This window comes from Herpailurus yagouaroundi, unplaced genomic scaffold (assembly GCF_014898765.1).
Source record: "Herpailurus yagouaroundi ecotype Mexico unplaced genomic scaffold, PumYag 140, whole genome shotgun sequence".
Taxonomy (NCBI): domain Eukaryota; kingdom Metazoa; phylum Chordata; class Mammalia; order Carnivora; family Felidae; genus Herpailurus; species Herpailurus yagouaroundi.
The window spans coordinates 57,989,900-58,000,330 of NW_024412395.1; the positions used below are offsets into that span (position 1 = coordinate 57,989,900).

General features: G+C 41.0%; 1 pseudogene; it reads left to right on the forward strand.

Annotated features, from left to right (window-relative positions):
• Nucleotides 1–246: 246 nt before the first annotated feature.
• Nucleotides 247–2,379, forward strand: LOC121030271 (60S ribosomal protein L30-like; annotated as a pseudogene).
• The last annotated feature ends 8,052 nt before the right edge of the window (nucleotides 2,380–10,431 follow it).

Consider the following 10,431-nt stretch of genomic DNA (forward strand, 5'->3'; position numbering starts at 1 on the left):
TCTTTCTTTCTTTCTTTCTTTCTTTCTTTCTTTCTTTCTTTCTTTCTTCTGAAAGAGAGAGAGAGAGCACGTGTGCGTGTGTGAGTGGGGAAGGAGCAAAGACAGAAGGAGAGAGAATCTTAAGCAAGCTCCAGGCCCAGTGCTGAGCCCAATGCAGGGCTCAAACTCACCAATGGTGAGATCACGACCTGAGCCGAAATCAAGAATCTGACACTTAACCGACTGAGCACCCCCCCAGCACCCCAATTTCTAAAGATAGAGTTCTGAAATTTAAATTGCTCCCCAAGAGATATGTGCATTTCTAAAGCCTTTGAGTGTGCTGGGTATTTACTGTTTTTACATCTTAACTGTGTACTCTAAGAAGTTAATTTAGCTTATTTTCTAGGGTGGGACACTACTTCAAACTTCTTTCATGTCAAGATCTGCCTCATCTTCCAAAATGGGGAGTTCCCAGCACTGGCCTTGTGGGAGTGGAAGCATGATCTACCTCCTTCCAAAAACTGGAGGGAGTGATTTATCAGCTTTCTTTTCTCCACCTTTATATCCCCTCCTTTTTTTTTTTTCTTAAGAGGTAGAATTCAGCCTAAGGGTTCCATTGGATTGGAATTGGAAAGATGTATCTGTTCTAGGTCACTCTTGGTTCCAGATTGGAACTTATCTCGTCTCTTAAAACAGCATTCTTAAGGTAAACTCTTATCTAATGGCTAATTTAAGATATCTTAACCAATTTAACAAAGCAAAATGAAATCTCCACAAGTCTATGCAACTATTAGCAATAAAAATGGCTATTTCAGAAAATAATAATGACCCTTTCTCACTCCCAGCCATCTTGGCTGCTGCTCTTGGTTGGGGCCATCCCACACCTAAAGCAGGAAGATGGTGGCCACCTAGAAGACAAAAAGTCAGTGGAGGTGATTAACTCTAGGCTTCAATTCATTATGGAAAGTGGAAAGTATGTGCTGGGGTACAAGCAGACTCTGAACAGTCAGACATGGCAAAGCAAAACTGGTCATCCTCACTAACAACTGCCCGGCCTTGAGGAAATCTGAAATAGAATATTATGCCATGTTGGCCACAAATACAGTGGGAATAATGTTGAATTGGGCACAACATGTGGGAAATACTACAGAGTATGCACACTGGCTATCATTGACCCAGGTGATTGTATTATCATTAGAAGCATGCCAGAACAGACTGGTGGAAAGTAAATCCTGTAAAATTTTTCTTTAATAAAACCAGCCAGAGCTTGTTTAAAAAAAAAAAAAAGTGAACTGAACTTGCAATGGACAGTTATTTTGGTGGTAAGATTAATGTGAATTCTGATAGCTGGGTAGATTGCCCATCTAATTTGTGTTCATTTCCCTTTGAACACAGGACAGCTTTCACAGAAAGTCTTGCGACACAAAGAAAATCCAGCACAGGAGACAGCACACACACATTCCCCACCACTCATACTCCTCTTTCTGTTTTTCTTGTTATTGCTACTATCTCCCACTATCATCAAATTCTAGCAATGCTTTTAAAATAGGTAATGGGGTCATTATGGCTGGTCAGTGCATTTTCTAGGTTAAAAAGCAAAGGAAATATAAAAATGAATTTTCAAAATCTGTAGTGGTATATACTGTTTTAAATTTCATAGAGGAGTTTCACATAACTCTTTTGATCTTATAATATTCCTGTTAAATAGGTATCAAGACCCCCTTTCACAGATAACAAAACTGAGGTGGATGGAGACTTAAAAATTACTCAGGACAAAGTTTAAGGTTATCCTCCATTTCAGTACTCTCCCCTTCCTGCAGATTCTATGCTCAGGGATCTCATCTTACTGAAATTGTTCTTCATCTGAGGAGGAAGCAATAAGATGAACTGATCACTCTCTGGGATCAGGAATTTTATGTTTCTTCTTATAAAGCCCTGACATTCTGCTTTCCATCAGGATCATGGACTATTTGAGCAGGCTCCTGAACCAGACCTACATGACAGAGAGAAGCAAATGGTTCTGAGTTCCCTTTCCCTAGGACTAAACTCATGATCACAGAAATACAGAATAAAATGTTCCAGTAAAACTAGTTTCCACAGTAGGTCACCTTACATTCAGCTAATGGGGGATTACTTTTGAGATAAATAAGTGTAATTAGAACTCTGTAAAACACTTCTGTAAAGTCTTAAATGATTCCTACCAGAGAGCTCTGTTTTCCCTGAAGTAGCTAGAAGCACTAATTTGCTTAAGTTAAGAATTGGTGTCCAGAATAAAACATCTACTTCTGTCTAAGAATAGAGAAAATATCAGAAGTTTCCTTTTAAAGTGGCCAGGTTTCGGGGCACCTGGGTGGCTCAGTAGATTAAGTGTCCAACTTGAGCTCAGGTTGTGATGTTACGGTTCACGAGTTTGAGCTCTGCGCTGGGCTCTGTGCTGACAGCTCAGAGCCTGGGGCCTGCTTCAGATTCTGTCTCCCTCTCTCTCTAACCCTTGCCTGCTCACACTGTCTCTCTGTCTCTCAAAAATAAACAAACATTAAAAAAAACAATTAAAAAAAATAAAGTGGCCAGGTTTACAACTTAAGGTAACCGAGAAATGCAAAGAATTTAACATGGTTTATAATCAAGGAGTGTAACCAGATTGGATTCCAAATTTGTTTTGGGGGAATATGTTCATATTTTTCCATAAAGAGCTTATATTTAGTGGTTAGGTTCCAGAGTCATCCCTAAAACCTATCAAAACTACATTGACTCTAAAATGGCACTTTGAATTTCTTAAAGATTTCATCCTCATTCTAATCCCTATGGAAACCTTGAGCATATTAGAGAGATGGAAAATTGAGACTTGAGACCCACTGGACCCTGAGGAGGACTGTGGGTGGAGGTGGGCCCTTTGGGGTTCAGTAGCTCTCAAATGAGCATAAGAGAGTTATGCTACATCTGGGACATGACCCAGAAGAAAGAACCATCAAAAACAACAATAGCTGTTTGTATGTTTGAGTCCCAAGTGTCAAATTAACAGTTAACGATTGAAGAGCTAAGGTTTCTTTCTAATTAAATTAAATTACAGTTGTATTTCCTATGAAAGGGACTCTTGTATTTCTTTTGCACATTAGTCATCAGAATTTATGTTGAACATATAGCTGCTGCCTAGAAATACTTGCTTCGTGAATTGAATAAGGAGATTAACTAAGATGACTGGCGTGTCTTGCTGTGCTGGGTCTTTGCAAAGATAAATTTGAAAGCAAGTGGAAATGATAGCAAGAGGTTTCTCTCAGATCTGAGAGGCAGAACAAGAGTGGGAAAATGAATTATTAATGAGAATTCACACAAAAGAGTAAAGAGAATCAATCCGCAGAGAAAGCTTTACCCCTAACAAGATAGGAGAGCTTTGAGCATATTACCTAACCTCAAAGTCCTCATCTATAAAATGTGGATAAAAATAGGTACTATCATATTAGATTATTATGAGGATTAAATAGGACAATGCATATAGAGTAATTAGAGGAGTGCCTGGCAAATGGGAATTGGAAGAACCTAGAATGGCTGTCAGGTGCATCTATGCAGTTGGTTAAAACTCTAGGGGACCCAGAAACAACAGAAGCTTCTTAGACATAAAGGGGCCATGGGACACCTACAACATATATCAGTCTTGGACATATCATTGTGAACTAATTAAGCACCAGCTAAGATACCCATCCCATTCTAGGGGCCACGGCACTATGTAAGATCTTGAAACTGTGTAGTCTGGTTTGGAAATGACCATTTCAGTGTGTTTTGAAATGACCAGTGTTAATTTTCCTAATGGTCCAGAGATATTAGGACATGAAATAGAAGTTGAGTTGAATAATAAAAGAGTCGTATTTCACAAGCCACTTCACCTGATATTATTAGGGAACAAAGGATATATACAAATGTCAAAGGGAAGAGCAGGGATTTAGGCACAAGGTAATTGAGAATTTTGCTTTAGACATATTTTATTGTTCTAGTGGCCACCCCATAATTTCCAGGGAAGGACCCCACGGGGAGAAGTCTGACTGTACGAAAGCTAGGGAATTGGTTTTAAAACCTCCTTTGTATAATACCGTATATCAGATTGAGACATCAATTGCTCTACATGAAAAAACAAACTTCAAGAGTGGTTGTGCCTATAAGCAGGGAGAGGTAATAGCATTAAGGAGCTTGTTTAACCCACTTGGGAGAACCCACTTTTCCTCAAGTCTTTTATTTATTTTTTCTCAGTATTTTTGAGATATAGTTGACATACATCATTGTTTAAGGTTTACAGCGTGATGGTTAGACTTACACACATTGTGAAATGATCACACAATAAGTTTAGTTAGCATTCATCATCTCATACAGATGTAATAAAAAGCAAAAATATAAAAATAAAAATATTTTTTCCTTGTGATGAGCCCTCTTAAGATTTACTCTCTTTAAAACTTTTATATGCATCATACAGGGTGTTAACTATAGTCATCATGTTGTACATTACATTCCTAGTACTTATGATCTTATAACTGAAAGTTTCTACTTTTTGACCACCTTGCTCCAATTCCCCTCTCCTCCCTCTCTGCCTCTGGTAACCACAAGTCTGATCTCTTTTTCTTTTCTTTTCTTTTTTTTTTTTTTAATTTTGTAATGTTTATTTTTGAGAGAGAGAGAGACAGAGAGCAAGGGAGGGGCAGAGAGAGAGGGAGACACAGAACCCAAAGCAGGCTCCAGGCTCTGAACTGTCAACACGGAGCCCAACGCGGGGCTGGAACCCACTAACTATGAGACCATGACCTGAGCCAAAGTTGGACACTTAACCAACTGAGCCACCCAGGTGCCCCCTCTGATCTCTTTTTCTATGAGGTCTTTTTTTTTTTTTTAATGTTTATTTATTTATTTTGAGAGAGAAGGAGGGAGGGAGAACACAAGTGGGGGAGGAGCAGAGACAGAGGGAGAGAGGGAGAGAGAGAATCCCGAGCAGGCTCCGTGCTGTCTGTGCAAAGCCCAATATGGGGCTTGATCCCATGAACCGAGAGATCATGACCTGAGCCAAAATCAAGACCTGGATGTTTAACCAACTGAGCCACCCGGGTGCCCCCTGGCCTTTTTTTTTAAAGATTGTACATGTGAGATCATACAGTGTTTGTCTTTCTCTGACTTTTTTATAAATGTTTTTATTTATTTTTGAGAGAGACAGAGACAGAGCGTGAGTGGGGGAGGGCAGGGAGAGAGGGAGACACAGAATCTGAAGCAGGCTCCAGGCTCTGAGCTGTCAGCACAGAGCCTGACATGGGGCTGGAACTCACGAACTATGATATCATGACTTGAGCTGAAGTTACACACTTAACTGACTGAGCCACCCAGGCTTCTCTCCGACTTATTTCACTTAGCATAATGCCCTCTAGGTCCATCTGTATCTGTCACAAATGGTAGGATTTCTCAGTTTTTATGGCTGAATAATATTCCATTGTATATTTATACCACAACTTTTTTTTTTTATCTATTCATCTGTTCATGAACTCTTAAGTTGTTTCCATGTCCCCAAACCATCTAGGACAATGACCTGTACTTGACCACACTTTCTTAGAATGGCTAGTAAAACTACATTTCTTTACAAGTATACTGACATTCACATTTACCCACCAAGTCTAACTCTGGTATTCTTTTCATTTATTTGAAAGCAGATCAAGTCTTGCTACAATTTCTGAAAAAGACCACAGTGCTCGACCACAGTAATGACATTCCAAGAGGCGGGGTAAGAAAGGAGAGGCAAAGCAACTGCCTGAGGTGGATCGCTAACATTGGGGAAGGGTGGAATGTGGGAAATCACTATCATAAAAGATCACATTTGAAAAGAGGTTCAGGAAAATTCACAGTCTGGAGCTACCTATTTTACAGTGTAAAAACTCACCAGCTCACTGTGTCAGACATGGTCTCTTGGTACTCATCATTTATTTTCACCACCTTCCATAGATACCCCATTCCCATTCTGCAATATTACAGGAGATGGAAGGCTTAAAACTATATTTCTCACTTTTATTTTTTTTTTAAGTTTTATTTATTCATTTTGAGAGAGAGAGAGAGACAGCAGGGCGCGGGGCAGAGAGAGGGAGACAGAGGATTCCAAGCAGGCCCTGAAACCAATGCGGGGCTTGATCTCATGAACCATGAGATCATGACCTGAGCTGAAATCAAGAGTCGGACACTTAACTGACTGAGACACCCAGGCACCCCCTCCTTTTCATCATACACAAAAATCAATACCAGATGAATTGTAAATCTAAATGTGAACAGTAAAACAATAAAGTTTTTACAAAAAAACATAGGAAAATACTAGAGTGATCTTGGAGTCAGCAAAGATTTCTTAAATTGGATACATACAAAATAAATGATCCATAAAAGAAAACATCTGATAAACTGAACTACATCAACATTATGAATGTCTTCATCAAAAGACACTACTGAAGGGATGGAAAAAACAAGCCATGGAGTGACAAAAGGAGTTCAACAAAGGACTCCTAGAATAAAGAACTACAAAGAAGAAGAAAAAGTCAGACAAGCCAATAAGAAATTGGGTGAAAAACAAGCATTTCATAGAAGAAGACACCCATATGGCCCATAAACATATGAAAAGGTGCTTCACTTGTTAGCCATCAAGAAAATAAAAACCAAAACCACAATACAATTTCAATACATTGCATTAGACTTTCAACAGAATAGCCAAAATGTAAAAGAAGAAAATACAAAGTTTTGGTGAGGATATGGCATATCCATCACTTTGGAAAATTGTTTGCCAGTGTCCAATCGAGCTAAACATACGCATCCCCTATAACCCAGAAATCCCGCTCTTATATATCTACCTGAAGTGTATACATATATTCACCAGTGTTCATAACAACACTATTTGTAATAATCCACAAATAGAAATGACCCAAATGTCCGTGTGCAGTAAAATGTACAACCAATGTTATAGTTATCCAAAAGAATGCAATATAGCAATAAAAATGAAGATGCTATCACTATATACAATGTATGCATCACACAATTATAATGTTGAGTGAAAAGAGCCAGTCATAAAAGAGTACATACTGCATCATCCCATTTTGTCTAAGGCTCGAAAACAGGCAAAATTGCTCTATGGTGTGAGAGACCAAGATTGCAGCTACCTTCTGGAAATATAATGCCCAGAAACGAGTATGAGGAAGGCTTTCTGGTGTGTAAGTGATTTCTGTTGTCCAATCTGGGTTATAGTTACATGGGTACATCTGCTTTATAAAAATTCATCAAGCTGTATCTGATTGTGATTTGTGCATTTTTCTGTAATTATGTTATACTTCAATAAAAATTGACTTTGAAGGAGTGCTTGGGTGGCTCAGGCAGTTAAGCGTCTGACTCTCGATCTCAGCTCAGGTCTTGATCTTTGGGTCGTGAGTTCAAGTCCCACGTTGGACTCCATGCTGGGTGTAGAGCCTACTTTAAAAAATTGACTTTAGAAAACCCCAACAACGTTTCTTAGACTTCCCTGCTAATGGGATTCTGTATACAATTTACATTTTGCCAATCAGGTATAATTATGTGAGACTGGAAGGTAAAAGCAAAATGGAAGCTATTTTCCCTGCCTGTTAGTTTTCCTTTGTTAGTTTTTGATGAGCATGCTACCTGAGGCGTGATTTTCAATGATCAGACTTTCTGTGCCTCTGCAGTGACACCAATTCTATTGGTGAGAAGTGGCTGTGATGCCAGCTGTGTGGTCTCCATAGGTTCCTGATCTCTATCTAGGTTGTTGCTGTGTGGTCTGACTTGGAAGCGGAAAGGCAGCCCTCTTAGCCTCTGTTTTTCCAGCCCATCTGTTTTGTAAGCATCTAATTCCTTGTATTCAATACCTAGAGTGGTATCTGCGCCGAACCCCAGTTGATACATGAACTCATAACACAGCTGATAGGCAATGTAGGGTCCAGGTTGGTTTTAAAGATGTTTGAAAAACGAAATTTCCTTGGCAATCCTATCACCTAGGATCATCATTATCATAGGATCTGCTTTATTTTTTTAAGTGTTTATTTTTGAGAAAGAGAAAGAGCGTGAATGGGGGAGGGGTAAGAAAGAGTGGGGACAGAGGATCCGAAGCAGGCTCTGTGCTGAGAGCAGAGAGCCCAGTGTGGGGCTCAAATTCATGAATCATGTGATCATTACCTGAGCCGAAGTCAGATGCTTAACTGACTGAGCCACCCAGGCGCCCCATAAGATCTGCTTTAGAGCTAACCTAAATCCATTCTGATGCCTTGATATGCTGCTTTATGCTGCCATTCGAAAATGATTCTTAAGGTATCCTTTGTCCCCTTTCCACAAGCTAAATAATGCTAGTTCTTTGAACTATTCTTTGTACATTCTGCAGCTCTTTCCAGTGGTGGCTATTTGAATTAAGTATTCATATAAGGACTGCCTATTCTGGTAGAATGAGCTGTCGTTTTCTTTTTCTTTCTTTTTTAAAAATTGAAGTATAAGAGGGAAGATGGCGGCGTAGGAGGACGCTGGGCTCACCGCGCGTCCTGCTGATCACTTAGATTCCACCTACACCTGCCTAAATAACCCAGAAAACCGCCAGAGGATTAGCAGAACGGAGTCGCCGGAGCCAAGCGCAGACGAGAGGCCCACGGAAGAGGCAAGCGCGACTTAGCGGCTGGGAGGTCATAAGTTAACAGCTCTGCTCAGAAAGCGGGAAGGCTGGAGGACAAAGGGAAGGAGAGCTGCTGAGCCCCCAGACGACAGAGCTCAGTTTGGTGGGGAACAAAGACGCTCGCCAGCGCCATCTCCCCCGCCCATCCCCCAGCCAAAATCCCAAAGAGAACCAGTTCCTGCCAGGGAACTTGCTCGCTCTGCGCAAACACCCAACTCTGCGCTTCTGCGGAGCCAAACCTCCGGCAGCGGATCTGACTCCCTCCTGCTGCCACAGGGCCCCTCCTGAAGTGGATCACCTAAGGAGAAGCAAGCTAAGCCTGCCCCTCCTGCCCCCGTGCACCTTGCCTACCCACCCCAGCTAAGACGCCAGATCCCCAGCATCACAAGCCTGGCAGTGTGCAAGTAGCCCAGACAGGCCACCCCACCCCACAGTGAATCCCGCCCCTAGGAGAGGGGAAGAGAAGGCACGCACCAGTCTGACTGTGGACACAGCGGTGGGCTGGGGGCAGACATCAGGTCTGACTGCGGCTCCGCCCACCAACTCCAGTTATACACCACAGCACAGGGGAAGTGCCCTGCAGGTCCTCACCACGCCAGGGACTATCCAAAATGACCAAGCGGAAGAATTCCCCTCAGAAGAATCTCCAGGAAATAACAACAGCTAATGAGCTGATCAAAAAGGATTTAAATAATATAACAGAAAGTGAATTTAGAATAATAGTCATAAAATTAATCGCTGGGCTTGAAAACAGTATAGCTGACAGCAGAGAATCTCTTGCTACAGAGATCAAGGGACTAAGGAACAGTCACGAGGAGCTGAAAAACGCTTTAAACGAAATGCATAACAAAATGGAAACCACCACGGCTCGGATTGAAGAGGCAGAGGAGAGAATAGGTGAACTAGAAGATAAAGTTATGGAAAAAGAGGAAGCTGAGAAAAAGAGAGATAAAAAAATCCAGGAGTATGAGGGGAAAATTAGAGAACTAAGTGATACACTAAAAAGAAATAATCTACGCATAATTGGTATCCCAGAGGAGGAAGAGAGAGGGAAAGGTGCTGAAGGGGTACTTGAAGAAATCATAGCTGAGAACTTCCCTGAACTGGGGAAGGAAAAAGGCATTGAAATCCAAGAGGCACAGAGAACTCCCTTCAGACGTAACTTGAATCGATCTTCGGCATGACATATCATAGTGAAACTGGCAAAATACAAGGATAAAGAGAAAATTCTGAAAGCAGCAAGGGGTAAACATGCCCTCACATATAAAGGGAGACCTATAAGACTCGTGACTGATCTCTCTTTTGAAACTTGGCAGGCCAGAAAGAATTGGCACGAGATTTTCAGTGTGCTAGACAGAAAAAATATGCAGCCGAGAATCCTTTATCCAGCAAGTCTGTCATTTAGAATACAAGGAGAGATAAAGGTCTTCCCAAACAAACAAAAACTGAAGGAATTTGTCACCACTAAACCAGCCCTACAAGAGATCCTAAGGGGGACCCTGTGAGACAAAGTACCAGAGACATCACTACAAGCATAAAACATACAGACATCACAATGACTCTAAACCCATATCTTTCTATAATAACACTGAATGTAAATGGATTAAATGCACCAACCAAAAGACATAGGGTATCAGAATGGATAAAAAAACAAGACCCATCTATTTGCTGTCTACAAGAGACTCATTTTAGACCTGAGGACACCTTTAGATTGAGAGTGAGGGGATGGAGAACTATTTATCATGCTACTGGAAGCCAAAAGAAAGCTGGAGTAGCCATACTTA